The sequence below is a fragment of the Pan paniscus genome, chromosome 11, assembly GCF_029289425.2.
Source record: "Pan paniscus chromosome 11, NHGRI_mPanPan1-v2.0_pri, whole genome shotgun sequence".
NCBI classification, from domain to species: domain Eukaryota; kingdom Metazoa; phylum Chordata; class Mammalia; order Primates; family Hominidae; genus Pan; species Pan paniscus.
The window spans coordinates 96926147-96942800 of NC_073260.2; the positions used below are offsets into that span (position 1 = coordinate 96926147).

General features: G+C 40.0%; 1 pseudogene; it reads left to right on the forward strand.

Annotated features, from left to right (window-relative positions):
- The first annotated feature begins 6125 nt into the window (after positions 1-6125).
- Positions 6126-8588, forward strand: LOC100983284 (melanoma inhibitory activity protein 2-like; annotated as a pseudogene).
- Positions 8589-16654: the final 8066 nt, after the last annotated feature.

Consider the following 16654-nt stretch of genomic DNA (forward strand, 5'->3'; position numbering starts at 1 on the left):
AAAATGGTTATAGTTTGTTTTTTAATTAATATAAGCATGTATGTGCATTATCAGTATACACAATTTGTGGTATGAGTGTTTTGCTTCCCTGCACACAGACCACGGAAATCCTGAGAAACAAACTGCCACCCCAGAGCAAGTGCCTAACACAGAGACTTTTAATCCTTAAAGTTTTTCTATAACTAAGCAATGTTTTTTCAAATGCAATAACACTGATATGCAGACATATTGATTGTCCACTCACAAAGCCATTCCTCAATATCATTACAACATGCCTCTTTGAATGTCATTAAAAACAGATGTCTCATTTTTCTAGGACAAGTTGGCTGAAGTTCTGCTTGAAAACTGGTAATAGAAAATACAATTTCTCAACCCCCTTTGGCCTTTTAATTCTGTTCTACAACCTTGCCAGTTCACTTTCAAAGTCAAGGGATGCATCTTGCAAAACCACGACATCTTTTGAGTAACTCCTTCTGTTCTTAACACATATTCCCAGGAGCTTAATAAATATTGTTTTTGCAACTTGTTTAGTGGCAAAATAATGAGTCCTTGGTGTATGCTTATCCTCTGCTTTGCTATTAGAGAAGATATATTCAGACTGCTTTAAACAAAACTCAATTCAAGGGCAGGGAACAGTCCTAAAACCTGTTAAAATTCAAATACTTGGTCACTGTATGTGCAGCATGTGTGTTCTAGAAAGTCCTATTATTTTAAAATATAAATTGAATCTTGTTGAGAAATTAATGTCATATATTAATAACTGAAATGCTGCCAAGTTTACAAAGAGCCCTCAATGAAACTGTGACCTTGTATAGACAAGGGCCTGTGGAGGGACATTTTTAAACCATCTCTTTTTTTATTTCCTCATGAGATCTACAAAGTAAGTGCATTAAAGTTGATGAATGAATTGCAGTGCAACTTTTCCTGCCTCTTTTGCCTTTCATTTGTCTATATTTCAAGCTTCACTGAAGTGATAGATTTTGGGCTTTACCACATTGTCCTCTGATTGCTTCCCTCTGTTCCTCCTTTTCCTAGTGAATCTTTGTTTTACTGGTGGAAAAATCTACATCTTTGTATCTTGGCATTTTACTTTCACATTATCTCATAGATTTTATTTCAAGTTGCTATAAAGTTATCAACTTTTATTTTTAACTAATATTATTTTTAACAATTAGAAAATTGTTGACCAGGTAATTCCAGCACTTTGGGAAGCTGAAGCGGGAGGATCACGTGAGCCCAGGAGCTCGAGACCAGCCTGGGCAATGCAAGGAGACTGTCTCTACAAAATATAAAAATACATTAGCCAGGTTTGGCGGTGCATGCCTGGGGTCCAGCTATTCAGGAAGCTGAGGTGGGAGGATCACTTGAGCTGGAGAGGTTGAGGCTGCAGTGAGCAGTGATCGCACCACTGTACTCCAGTCTGGGTGACAGAGGGAGACCCTATCTCGAAAAAAAGGAAAAGAAAAGGATTTTGCTGGCAAGATGGCTGAATAGGAATAGCTCCGTTCTGCAGCTCCCAGTGAGATCAATGCAGAAGGCAGGTGATTTCTGCATTTCCAACAGAGGTACCTGGTTCATCTCACTGGGACTGGTTGGATGGTGGGTGCAGCCCATGGAGGGTGAGCAGAAGTAGGGTGGGGTGTTGCCTCACCCAGGAAGTACAAGGGGTCCCTCTTCTAGCCAAGTGAAGCCGTCAGGGACTGTGCCATAAGAACAGTGCACTCTGGTCCAGACTTTTCCCACAGTCTTTGCAACCCACAGACCAGGAGATAACAAGCGGTGCCTATGCCACCAGGGCCCGGGGTTTCAAGCACAAAACTGGGCGGCCATTTGGGCAGACATCAAGCTAGCTGTAGGAGTTTTTAATTTTCATACCCCAGTGGTGCCTGGAACGCCAGTGAGACAGAACTATTCACTCCCCTGGATAGGGGGCAGAATCCAGGGAGCCAAGTGGTCTGGCTTGGCGGGTCCCACACCCACGGCGCCCAGCAAGCTAAGATCCACTGGCTTGAAACTCTCGCTGCCAGCAGGGCAGTCTGAGGTCCACCTGAGACGCCCCGGCTTGGTGTGGGGAGGGGCATCCGCCATTGCTGAGGCTTGAGTAGGCGGTTTTACCCTCACGGTGTAAACAAAGCTGCCTGGAAGGTCCAGCTGGGCACAGCCCACCACAGCTCACCAAGGCCGCTGTGGCCAGAGTGCCCCTCTGGATTCCTCCTCTCTGGGCAAGGCATCTCTGAAAAAAAGGCAGCAGCGCCAGTCAGGGACTTATAGATAAAAACCCCATCACCCTGGGACAGAGCACCTCAGGGAAGGAGTGGCTGTGGGTGCAGTTTCAGCAGATTTAAACGTTCCTGGCTGACAGCTCTGAGAGAGCAACAGATCTCCCAGCACAGCGTTCAAGCTCTGTTAAAGATCAGACTGCCTCCTCAAGTGGGTCCCTGACTCCCATGTCTCCTGATTGAGAGACACCTCCCAGTAGGGGCTGACAAACACCTCATAAAGGAGAGCTCCAGCTGGCATCTGGCAGGTGCCCCTCTGAGACGAAGCTTCCATTGGAAGGAACAGGCAGCAATCTTTGCTGTTCTGCAGTCTCAGCTGATGACACCCAGTCAAACAGGACCTGGAGTGGACCTCCAGCAAACTCCAGCAGACCTGCAGCAGAGGGGCCTGACCATTAGAAGGAAAATTAACAAATAGAAAGGAATAGCATCAACATCAACAAAAAGGACGTCCACTCAGAGACCCCATCCAAAGGTCACCAACATCAAAGACCAAAGGTAGATAAATCCACAAAGATGGGGAGAAACCAGTGCAAAAACTCTGAAAATTCCAAAAACCAGAACGCCTCTTCTCCTCCAAAGAATCACCACTCCTCACTAGCAAGGTAACAAAACTGGACAGAGAATGAGTTTGACAAATTGACAGAATTAGTGTTCAGAAGGTGGGTAATAACAAACTCCTCCAAGCTAACGGAGCATGTTCTAACCCATGCAAGGAAGCTAAGAGCCTTGAAAAAAGTTAGAGCAAATTGCTAACTTTAGTTAGCAGTTTAGAGAAAAACATAAATGACCTGATGGAGCTGAAAAACACAGCACGAGAACTTCGTGAAGCATACACAAGTATCAATAGCCAAATCGATCCCGTGGAAGAAAGGATATCAGAGATTAAAGATCAACTTAATGAAATAAGTTGAGAAGACAAGATTAGAGAAAAAAGAATGAAAAGGAATGAACAAAGCCTCCAAGCAATATAGGACTATGTGAAAAGACCAAATCTATGTTTGACAGGTGTACCAGAAAGTGACGAGGAGCATGGAACCAAGCTGGAAAACATTCTTCAGGATATTATCCAGGAGAACTTCCCCAACCTAGCAAAACAGGCCAACATTTAAATTCAAGAAATACAGAGATCACCACAAAGATACTCCTCGAGAAGACCAACCCCAAGACACATAATCGTCAGATTCACCAAGGTTGAAATGAAGAAAAAAATGTTAAGGGCAGCCAGAGAGAAAGGTCCGGTTACCCACAAAGGAAGCCCATCAGACTAACAGCAGATCTCTCTGCAGAAACCCTACAAGCCAGAAGAGAGTGGGGGCCAATATTCAACATTTTTAAAGAAAAGAATTTTCAACCCAGAATTTCATGTCCAGCCAAACTAAGCTTCATAAGTGAAGGAGAAATAAAATCCTTTACAGACAACCAAATGCTGAGAGATTTTGTCAACAGCAGGCCTGCCTTACGAGAGCTCCTGAAGGAAGCACTAAACATGGAAAGGAACAATCGGTACCAGCCACTGCAAAAGCACACCAAATTTTAAAGTCCATTGACACTATGAAAAAACTGCATCAACTAACAGGCAAAATAACCAGCTGGCATCATAATGACAGGATCAAATTAACCTTAATTAAATTAACCTTAAATGTAAACGGGCTAAATGCCCCAATTAAAAGACACAGACTGGCCACCTGTAGAAAAAGTAAAGACCCATCAGTGTGCTATATTCAGGAGACCCATCTCACATGCAAAGACACACATAGGCTCCAAATAAAGGGATGGAGGAATATTTACTAAGCAAATGGAAAGCAAAGAAAACAAAAAGCAGGGGTTGCAATCCTAGTCTCTGATAAAACAGACTTTAAACCAACAAAGATCAAAATAGACAAAGAAGGGCATTACATAATGGTAAAGGGATCAATGCAACAAGAAGAGCTAACTATCCTAAATATATATGCACCCAATACAGGAGCACCCAGATTCATAAAGCAAGTTCTTAGAGACCTACAAAGAGACTTAGACTCCCACACAATAATAGTGGGAGACTTTAACACTCCACTGTCAATATTAGACAGATCAATGAGACAGGAAATTAACAAGGATACTCGGGACTTGAACTCAGTTCTGGACCAAGTGGTCCTAATAGATACCTACAGAACTCTCCACCCCAAATCAACAGAATATACATTCTTCTCAGCACCACATCGCACTTATTCTAAAATTCACCACATAGTTGGAAGTAAAACACTCCTCAGCAAATGCAAAAGAATGGAAATCATAACAGTCTCTTAGACCCACAGTGCAGTCAAATTAGAACTCAGGATTGAGAAACTCACTCAAAACCGCACAACTACATGGAAACTGAACCTGTTCCTGAATGACTACTGGATAAATAATGAAATGAAGGCAAAATAAAGAAGTTCTTTGAAACCAATGACAACAAACACACAACATACCAGAATCTCTGGGACACGTTTAAAGCAGTGTGTAGAGGGAAATTTATAGCACTAGATGCCCAAAAAAGAAAGCAGAAAAGATCTAAAATCGACACCCTAGCATCACAATTAAAAGAACTAGAGAAGCAAGAGCAAACAAATTCAAAAGCTAGCAGAAGACAATAAATAACTAAGATCAGAGCAGAACTGAAGAGGAGAGAGACATGAAAAACCCTTCAAAAAAATCAATGAATCCAGGAGCTGGTTTTTTGAAGAGATTGACAAAATAGATAGACCACTAGCCAGACAATAAAGAAGGAGAGAAGAATCAAATACATGCAATAAAAAATGATAAAAGGGGTATCACCACTGATCCCACAGAAATACAAACTACCATCAGAGAGAATACTATAAACAACTCTACACAAATAAACTAGAAAATCTAGAAGAAATGGATAAATTCCTGGACACATACACCCTCCCAAGTCTAAACCAGGAAGAAGTTGAATCCCTGAATAGACCAATAACAAGTTCTGAAATTCAGGTGGTAATTAATAGCCTACCAACCAAAAAAAGTCCAGGACCAGACAGATTCACAGCCGAATTCTATCAGAGGTACAAAGAGGAGCTGGTACCATTCCTTCTGAAACTATTCCAACAGAAAAAGAGGGAATCCTCCCTAACTGATTGTATGAGGCCAGCATCATCCTGATACCAAAACCTGGCAGAGACACAACAAAAAAAAGAAAATTTCAGTCCAGTATCCCTGATGAACTTTGATGCGAAAATCCTCAATAAAATACTGGCAAGCGGAATCCAGCAGCGCATCCAAAAGCTTATCCGCCAGGATCAAGTCGGCTTCATCTCTGGGATGCAAGGCTGGTTCAACATATGCAAATCAATAAACCATCATTCTCAGCAAATTATCACAAGAACAGAAAACCAAACACCGCATGTTCTCACTCATAAGACGGAGTTGAACAATGAGAACACATGGACCCAAGGAGGGGAACGTCACATACTGCGGCCTGTCGGGGGATTGGGGGTTGAGGGAGTGATAGCATTAGGAGAAATACCTAATGTAGGTAACAGGTTGATGGGTGCAGCAAACCACAATGCGATGTGTATACCTACCTAACAAACCTGCACGTTCTGCACATGCACCCCAGAACTTAAAGTATAATAATAAAAGGCGCTGCCTCAGGATGTAAAGTGTAACAAGGGGGCTGGGGTGGGCAGCGTGGGCCTCTGAGACCTTTGGTTGCCCGTGTCCGCAGCTCGCCCCGCAGCCGGCTCCACAATGGTCCGCTCCGTTTGCCACGTGCGGATTCGGGTTCCAGACTGAAGGCTGCGTGTTCTCTGCCGCCCACAGGCCAAGTTTATTGTGGCAACCGCCGGAGCAGCCTTCCCCGCTATGGAGGAGCCTGGGGCTAGCCCTCAGCGGTATTTGGGGCTGGTCCTGGGGGAGCTAAGCAGGGTTGTGGCAGCACTGCCTGAAAGTGTGAGACCAGACTCTAATCCTTATGGTTTTCCATGGGAGTTGGTGATATGTGCAGCTGTACATGGATTTTTTGCCGTTCTCTTTTTTTGTGTGGAGAAGTTTTAGATCGGTTAGGAGTCGGCTTTATGTGGGAAGAGAAAAAAAGCTTGCTGTAATGCTTTCTGGACTAATTGAAGAAAAGCATAAACTACTTGAAAAATTTAGCCATGTTCAAAAAGAGTATGAAGGCTATGAAGTAGAGTCATCTTTAAAGAATGCCAGCATGCCAGCAACTTGAGGATGAAATACTCTGTCTAGAAAAAGAGTTAAAATAAGAGAAATCTAAACATTCTGAACAAGGTGAATTGATGGTGGATATTTGCAAAAGGATACAGTCTCTAGAAGATGAGTCAAAATCCCTCAAATGACAAGTAGCTGAAGCCAAAATGAACTTGACGATATTTCAAATGAATGAAGAACGACTGAAGATAGCAATAAAAGAAGCTTTGAATGAAAATTCTCAACTTCAGGAAAACGAGAAACAGCTTTTGCAAGAAGCTGAGGTATGGAAAGAACAAGTGAGTGAACTTAATAAACAGAAAATAACATTTGAAGACTCCAAAGTACACGCAGAACAAGTTCTAAATGATAAAGAAAATCACATCAAGACTCTGAACGCTTGCTAAAAATGAAAGATCAGGCTGCTATGCTTGGAGAAGACATAACGGATGATGGTAACTTGGAATTAGAAATGAACAGTGAATCGGAAAATGGTGCTTACTTAGATAATCCTCCAAAAGGAGCTCTGAAGAAACTGATTTATGCTGCTAAGTTAAATGCTTCTTTAAAAACCTTAGAAGGAGAAAGAAACCAAATTTATAGTCAGTTATCTGAAGTTGATAAAACAAAGGAAGAGCTTACAGAGCATATTAAAAATCTTCAGACTGAACAAGCATCTTTGCAGTCAGAAAACATACATTTTGAAAGTGAGAATCAGAAGCTTCAACAAAAACTTAAAGTAATGATTGAATTTTATCAAGAAAATGAAATGAAACTCCAGAGGAAATTAACAGATGAAAATTACCGGTTAGAGAAGGAAGAAAAACTTTCTAAAGTACACGAAAAGATTAACCATGCCACTGAAGAGTTGGAGACCTATAGAAAGTGAGCCAAAGATCTTGAAGAAGAGTTGGCGAGAACTATTCATTCTTATCAAGGATGGATTATTTCCCACGAGAAGAAAGCACATAATAATTGGTTGGCAGCTTGGACTGCTGAAAGAAACCTCAATGATTTAAGGAAAGAAAGTGCTCACAACAGACAAAAATTAACTGAAGCAGAGTTTAAATTTGAACTTTTAGAAAAAGATCCTTATGCACTTCATGTTCCAAATACAGCATTTGGCAGAGAGCATTCCCCATATGGTCCCTCACCATTGGGTCGGCCTTTATCCTAAACAAGAGCTTTTCTCTATCCTCCAACTTTGTTGGAGGGCCCACTGAGACTCTCATCTTTGCTAATAGGAGGAGGAGGAAGAGGCTCAAGAGGTCCAGGGAATCCTCTGGACCATCAGATTACCAATGAAAGAGGAGAATCAAAATGTGACAGGTTAACCAGTCCTCACAGGGCTTCTTCTGACACTGGGTCCCTGTCACCTCCATGGGAACAGGACCGTAGGATGATGTTTCTTCCACCAGGACAATCATATCCTGATTCAGCTCTTCCTCCACAAAGGCAAGACAGGTTTTATTCTAATTCTGGCACACTGTCTGGGCCAGCAGAACTCAGAAGGTTTAATATGACTTCTTTGGATAAAGTGGATGGGTCAATGCTTTCAGAAATGGAATCCAGTAGAAATGATATCGAAGATGACCTTGGTAATTTAAGTGTGCCTGATTCATCTCTCCCCGCTGAAAATGAAGCTACTGGCCCTGACTTTTCTCCTCCACCTCTTGCTCCAATCAGAAGTCCATCGTTTCCGGGGGATACAAGGGGCCTGTTCATGAGAAGAGGACCTCCTTCCCCCCACCTCCTCCAGGAACCATGTTTGGAGCTTCTCAAGATTATTTTCCACCAAGGGATTTCCCAGATCCACCACATGCTCCATTTGCAATGAGAAATGTCTATCCAGCGAGGGGTTTCCTCCTTACCTTCCCCCAAAACCTGGATTTTTCCCCATAAACCCCACATTCTGAAGGTAGAAGTGAGTTCCCTGCAGGGCTGATTCTGCCTTCAAATGAGCCTGCTACTGAACATCCAGAACCACAGCAAGAAACCTGACAATATTTGTGCTCTCTTCAAAAGTAATTTTGACTGATCTCATTTTCAGTTTAAGTAACTGCTGTTACTTAAGTGATTACACTTTTGCTCACACTGAAGCTTAATGGAATTATAATTCTCAGGGTAGTGTTTTCTAAATAAAGATGATTTAAATATGAATCTTATGAGTAAATTATTTCCATTTTATGTTATTCTGGATAGTATAACTATTTTAATTTGATAAACTAATCCACGATTATATAAACAATAATGGGAGTTTTATATATGTAATCTTGCAGGTAGGGAGGCTTTAAATTATAAAGGTTGTGTCTTTATGCCAAGAACTGTATTAACTGTGGTTGTAGACAAATGTGAAAGTAATTTTATGCTTAATTAAATAAATTTTAGTTGATTTTTTTTTTAAAAAGAAAATGGTTAATCTATCATTTAGATGCATCATCAGTTGTTTAACCATTCTCTCTTACTGAACATTGGGTTGTTTAAAAGTGTTGTTATTTTTGAATCATGGTTCAGTGAACAATTTTGGACACATAACTTTTTTTCTGATGAGTTATTTCCTAAGGATCCAGCTCAGAAACTCAGCACATAAACCTAATAAGAAAAAAACAATTTGAAGTGGCTAATCTTTTATCCCAATAAAAATGTTGTATTTATGTTTGGATTTAGATGCCTTTCAGTGGTCATACCTTCACCTAACTTTTATGGATTCTACTTTTAACATGTAGAGTGACTGTTTAAATCACCTAAACTCACTGAGTTTTAAGTTCCTTTTTATTCAACAAGACTGGATTGTACGTTCCAGCTCCTCAAACTTAGTTACCAACCACCATCCTAGAGAAGTGAATTCACATGAGGCCTATCCAGAAGAACAATCTCCCTTTCAGTGTCCTCATGCATGCAGTGACCAGAGACCAACCTTGATAAATTATGGGAAAAGTACAGCACATTCTGGAAGAGCCATGAAAGATCCAGATCATCTGGTGCTGGATAAGAATATTAATGGACAGGCTGGGCGCGGTGGCTCACGCCTGTAATCCTAGCACTTTGGGAGGCCAAGGCGGGCGGAACATGAGGTCAGGAGATCGAGACCATCCTGGCTAACATGGTGAAACTCCGTCTCTACTGAAAATACAAAAAATTAGCCGGGCATGGTGGCGGGAGCCTGTAGTCCCAGCTACACGAGAGGCTGAGGCAGGAGAATGGCGTGAACCCGGAAGGCGGAGCTTGTAGTGAGCCCAGATGGCGCCATTGCACTTCAGCCTGGGCGACAGACAGAGTGAGACTCCGTCTCAAAAAAAAAAAAAAGAATATTAATGGACAAAAAGATTAATGAAAGAACATATTGAAGCATCCAATTACCTGGTGTCTGCTCAAATGAGGAATCAGTGAGATAGGTCAGTTAGCAGTCAAGATTTATAAAAGAGACGATGGCCTTGGGAGGGGCTGCCCTACTCGGCTTTTTAATGGCTAGAAGCTATTAAGGGCTAAGCCAGAACCCTTCAGTATGGTTCAGTGAGGATCCCAATTTGGGGTCCAAAAGTAAATGACAACTCCCAGGAACCATTAAGAATAAAAATGATGGAGCATTACTGAGAATTTATGTTATCTAAGTCTGAGGAAAATTAATGTTAAGGAAGCTTTGCAAAAGTCTAATATTTACACCGAATTCTAGGGCACCATGCTCTAAGACAAAGCACTCTGGTCCTGCCCCTCTCCTTTCCTCATGTTTTTTGATTATTGGGATCCATAAGGGTCAATGTTATTCTTAAAATACAGAGCATCCTGGAAACTAAAAAAGTGGAAGATATTCAAATTCTAATGAATGTACTGGCAGTATTGTAGATCATGGAGTATAACATAAAGACAAGAATCCCTAGCCTCTTCCACCATACTTTACTGAAGACCTTATTGCAGGACATGGGATGTAATGGTAAGGAGAAAGGATAGAATTTTGAGAAGTCTGGGAAGACAATGTATGATAACATCTGGAGAAGCTCTGCATAAGTTACTTTTGTTCAGGCTTAAGAAAAATTCTAGCTTGCCCCTGCACTGTCATCAGGTATCATGAAAGTAAATAAAACCTTTAAAGATTCTTCAAGCCAGACAGACTTCTGTCTTCTCTATACTATCCTGTGAGCCTAAACTCTTAACAGTTACTACGTATAATTTCCCTACATTTGCTACTAGTATTTTATCATACACAATATTACACTCAATATTTCAAAAGTGGATGATTCATTTCCCAAAGAGACTGCAAAATTCATGAGTTAAGATTTGAGAATACTATTTTAGACAAGATTTAGTCAGATTTTAGAGAGTTAGAAACCTGTAACAATTCTCTAACAATATTGCTTCTCCTTTTGTGTATTAAGGAATTTTTGTCTATCAAAGATAGTACGAGGTAGACCAGAAAATAACTTGCCTTCAAAATATCTGGAATGTAAAATGGCAACAGTAGTATTTGGGGACTTCGTAGGGCATGGCCAATATACACCCATTCTTAGAGGTACTGATGATATAATGTATAAGACAAAATCAAGTGGTCTCCATCACCATATAATGTTTAAAATGGCAAAGAGGGAGCAGAACAAACACCCTTTGCAAATCTCTTCATAAAATTTACCGTAATAAACTTGTACTTGCTTAAAGTGTGTCTCTTCAGTGGTCTTATTACCACTACTTTGGGGAAAATGAGGCTGCTTCAAAGATTAACAGACATTACATTTTACATATCTGTGGCAGAGAAAACACTATGTATTCACCAAACCACTTCTTTTCCTTCCCAGTCACTCGGGAAGAGGTCATTTCTTTGTCCCCTTTCATCTAATTGAGGTGCGGTGACTACTTCTAGACAGGCAATGTGAGCAGAAGGTATGCACACCACGTATAGGCCTGGTCTTTAAAAATCCCTCAGATATGATCTTCTTCTCTCGTCTCTTTCATGGACAAACTAGAGGCCATGTAATAAGGATGGTGGGGTTCCAAACTGAAAGAGCCTGGATTTCTGATTTACTGTTTTGAGAAGAGTTCACCAGGGAAACAGCCTGGAAATATGCACAGGAAGATATGCACAGGACCCTGTGTGAGCAAGATATAAAGATCTATTACATGGTGCCATTAAGGTGAGAGTATTGTGCTTATAGTATCCAGCATTAATTACCCTCACTACTACAACTTCTTTGTATCCATCATGTGGAAAAGTAGAGTATTTAATAAATGATTATTGAGTTTATTGCATTTTTTATATTCCAATCATTGCTAATTCTACGTTACCTCATTTCAAGGTGAAGGTGACCAAGGGCTAAAGTAGTGCTATCCAAACCAAGCCAGACAGCAAAATCACACAAAACCTTTTGAAAATACAACTTTGAAGACGCCATTCACATAGATATTTATTCAGTGGGTTTTCAAGCGGAACTCTGGAATCTACAGTCTTTAACAAGGCTTCCCAAGTTATTCTGATATACAGCAGGCAAATCTGAGAACCACTGGACAGGAAGAAAATAAAGGCTATACCTTTCGACAACAAGGACAATGCCTTAAACATAGAATGTATTCAATAAAAGCTTGTAGAAAGATAGGTTTGTGAACAGGCACAGGGACTAGCCTCGAGCAAATTAATAAGGGCAGCAATGTTTTTCACTGAAACCATTATTCCCCCTATTTTATTTATTCTGGGGCTCTGTGTTTCCTTTCTCCTGTCAAAATCCATTCTAAGGTTGGAGGTTGGGGGTATCCCTTGCCTACTCCATACAGCAAGGAATAAAATTAGTATTTCTCGAACTATCTGTGACAACAGACCCATTGTAGGCCAGTACTTTTGTAAAATGCAATAAAAATTAACTTCTAGAAAATGAAATTTTAAAATCACAGACATTCAAAATACAAATTCCAATTTTTTTATTATTAACTGTAAGAAATTTAAAATTAAATCTCAATAAATAAAATTAAAGCAAACATAAGATAGAAAAAAATAAGCATTATGGATTGGCCTAGTCTGCAAACTGTATACACTTTGCCAAACACGGGCATAAATTACTAAGAAGCAAAATCTTCCATCTGTAAACATTTCCATTTCCATTGACAATATGTGTGAGGGAAAGGAGGGATGCTTCTGTTTTAGAATGCCAGGCGTCAGCTAACAAGTGACAAATACATATTGAGATTGAGATCTCCCCAGCCCCTCAGTAGTCAGCAAGAACATGTTGAGGCCTCTGTTTTTGACTAAAAAATTGGCCAGTGCATGGGCAACATGCATAGGTCCTGAATGAACAAAATAGCAGCAGCAGAAATTTAAAAGAATTTTCACAGCTAGGCCACAGTAAATTCTCAAGCCCCTCATCAGAAGCCACTGTGGGTCCTCATTTATGCCTTTGTTTTTATTAAATTGGATGTGATCTTAAGATTCCTCTGTCAAAATTCCGCTAGCATGTGAAGGCACCAAAAGTTTAAAATGTAAAATTAACCCAAGTTAAGCTATTCCATTATTAAGCAATAGCAGATGTATTTGTTATTATATAAGAAGAAAGTTAACAGGGAGCTAAGATTGATGTTACTGATAAGAAACAGAAACAAGACTTTAAAATTAAATAAATGAATTATTTATTTAATAAGAACCAATTGACAGATTCTCGATAAAGACTGTAAGATGTCTTAAAACATTAGATGTATGGAGATAACATTTGTAACTTTGACAATTTATATGATGAGAAAAATCAAGGAATGTTATTGTTTATTGGCAGAGTTCTAGAATTACAATTCCATCATTCTCTTTTGGGGACCTTTCCCTTGAAGTAAATTGATAATAGGGCTTGAAATAGTACACCTCAGCATTTTGTTTATAAAATTGTGGAATAGGTAAGGTTTGTATTGTAACTGAACCCAGGTTCAGCTGCTTGCTGCTCTAAAGCTAGACATAAGAGAGGAAAGTTGGTGGGAGGAAAAGCGATTTTAATTGGAGAAGCAGCAAACCAAGAAGATGGTGAACAATAGTCACAGGACCATCTTAAATTTTAAAATTTACCATAGAGTGTTCAAAGGAAAACTTGGTATGGGAGGCATGCAGGAGGGGTGCAGGGGGCGGGGTCTGTGTGTCTTGTTCCAATGGCTATCTCAGATAGTCACCCATCTGGAGGTCTAGTTGGTATTATTTTGAATTCAGCCCAGCGGTGGTGGACTAATTGTCAGTGACTCCTCACTAAGCAGGAGGATTCTGCACTCAGGGCTCCATGCATGGTTTCTTTCAAGATTGGCCTCTGGAATTTCTCAAGCAAGAACATAATTAAATAAGCAGGCATTGCCAGAGGGGAGTGTCTGGAAAGGAAAGGAATGAAGAGATGAAAGGAAAGTGGGTGGTTAAACTATATTTTTAAAACTGAGGTTCCCAGTTATAGTATGTTTCTCACGCTCCCCCCATTTTAGCACCCCTGACAGAATTTAGTAATCTCCTCATCTTGTCCTCTACTTCAGGTCCCCTATCTGTCCTTGTATTCTCTAGGGTTTCCTTTTCTTCTTCACGACCTTCCTTCCCTGCAATTTTATAAGCTATTCCTATCCCAGTGATTTAGTTTCAGCTTATAAAACTGTGTCTTTGCCATTGTAATCAAATTGAAGGGCCTCTGCTTCATGGTTGGATTCTGTGACCAGGAGACTCTTAGGAGGAGTTGGCCAGGTCTCTGTTAGGAAAGCAAAAAAGAACAATGGAGGCAATTATCCCATTGATTTCAGCTATAAATCCTATTTTGCCTGAATTGTCTGAACGATGAGTATTCTGTGAAAATGCTGCTCTCTAGTGCAATAGAACTGCAAATAATGCACATCTATTTCTTATAATCTCATCCAACATACCCACAGAGATTCAGGTCTAACAAAACAGAGGTGATTTGGTTATTGAATCGTAATATAAATATGGGGAAGAGGAGGGAAATTTCAAGCCTGAGGACACTGTAGTAGGAGTAAGTATGCTGTGTTTAAGAGGTCACAGATAAAAGTAATATTACCAATCCATCAATAGGCAATTACTAATAGCTTACTACACACACAGGAATAAAATGTGAAGACAGAGGAAGTGTAAAATGGAGCCGCCAACCTACGGAGTTGTTTGCAATTTGGTCTGGTAGAAAGCTATGAAATAAGGAAGTACATGATTGAGAGCTAGAGAATGTGGCACAGGCTCTGAACCCGGACTGTTCAATGTAGTAAGCTCTGGCCACACTGGGCACTTGCAATGTGGCTTGTCCAAACTGACATGTGCTTTAAGTATAAAATATAATCCAGATTTCTAAGACTTCAAAAACAATGGAAATATCTCATTAATAATCTTAAGTTTATTACAGGTAGAAATGATAGATTAAATAAACTATATTGTCGAAATTCATTTGATCTGTTTCTACAGTATAACAAACTTACTTGTGTGGTTTGCATTTTATTTCTACTGGATAACATGGCTTTAAAAATGGTATTTTAGAGGAAGGAAAGCTTGGTAGAGAATGGACTAATCCAGATCCCTGGAAGAAATGGACCTTGAATGGGTCTTGATGACTTGGAGAGGCAGAGAGAGAAAAAGAAAAGTCAAATATAGAGAATTGGTTGATAAAATGAAGGTGAGGGGAGAAGGAACAGAGGGAGGAGAAGATCCAGTTTGAGGGATATTACAGAGAGCAGCCTGAGAAAGAAGGATAAGAAAGGAGAGAAAAAATGCAAGGGAAGTAACCCTTCAAAGCCAGTCAGAAGTTTCTGGGTTCCTCAGCAGCCAGAAAAGAAGTCGTTGAAAAGATCTGAGTAACGGAGATTCTGGACGAAAACTGAAGTTATGGAAGGGAAGTTTAGACATGGGTTATTAAACTCTTTAGCACATTAGAAGTTTCTTATGTAATCACTAAATTCAGATCCTGAAATAATGCCGCAAGAACTATACAGCTCAGCCACCCAATTCAATAAGAAGTTACAGCACAGTCTCACACACATCCAATTAACCTTGGCCTTCAGTCAACATCTGGGTTATTTTTGTCATTTTCAAATACTATCACCCAGAGGTGCTATGATTTATATTGGGGAGGGGATTAAAAGAAAATAAGTAAGTTAATGATAAGAAAAAGCTTTCAGATGATTCCATCTGAATTAACAGCACTCTTTAGTTGTCTAGGAAAGAGGATGCTTTTTCTTGAAAGTGCTTTGAAATGATGATGTGCTTGTTAGTAAACATCAATTATTTTCACATCGTAATGTTTGCAAGTTTGTCTTCCTCTAGCTCACCCTTTATGTAGGTCCAGAATATGATTGTCACAAATATCTGGGTGAGCAAGACTATGAAATGTGGTCATAAAGTAAGTGATTATTTCTAAACTCATCTTTGTCACTCGTAGTGCTTCACAAAGCACCTTTTCCTGGACTACAATTCATTTTAATTGATCCCATCAGCACTATATCTGTATCCTGAGTGACTTCACAATACCCTCTATTTCAAGAGAAACCAATCAGGTTATGGGTTTGTTAGTAATAAAAATTACCAAGGAGCAGTTTGTGGATGGTAAAAGCAATGCAAATTCTAAAGAGAAGTAATAAGAGCAATAATGAGCATCCTCCTCACTTCTTGGAAGTGAACAATTCCAAGCTCCCTGAAGCAACACTTAACCTATCATATTAAACAGTAATGGACAAATATTAGAAATGTTGATGTCAGCTTTCAGAATCTGTGGGCATCAAAACATCACTTAAGTTCTCCAAAGTATTCTCTGTCAAGTTTCCTTCTACAGTATTCCTTTCCTACTAGGACAGAGCCTTAAACCCTAGAAGAATAATTTTGCTAGTGTGTTAATTATTTGTTTACTGGTTCATTCCAGAGTGTGAGCTGGAAAAAGGGGGAAGTGTCATAAATAGTTCTTTATGGCCCATGGTTTTTCTACTACGTCACTATTGGTAGCAGTTTCCACTGCAGGATCTATTTGCAAAGCCTAGGAAATTAGCATTAAGCAAGCTGCTAGGAAGACTTCAACAGTAACTAGGCCACAGGCCTCACACATTTTTCCTCCACCCCAGCCTCCTCTGGAGGGTACTTGCTAAACCTTTGTGACACATAACGAAGCAAAGAAAGTGATAGAACAACAGAATTACACAGGCAGATCCTTGTTTCTTCTTCTCTCTCTAAAGAATTCCTTGGACTGAAAAACAGTTTATTTTGGAGG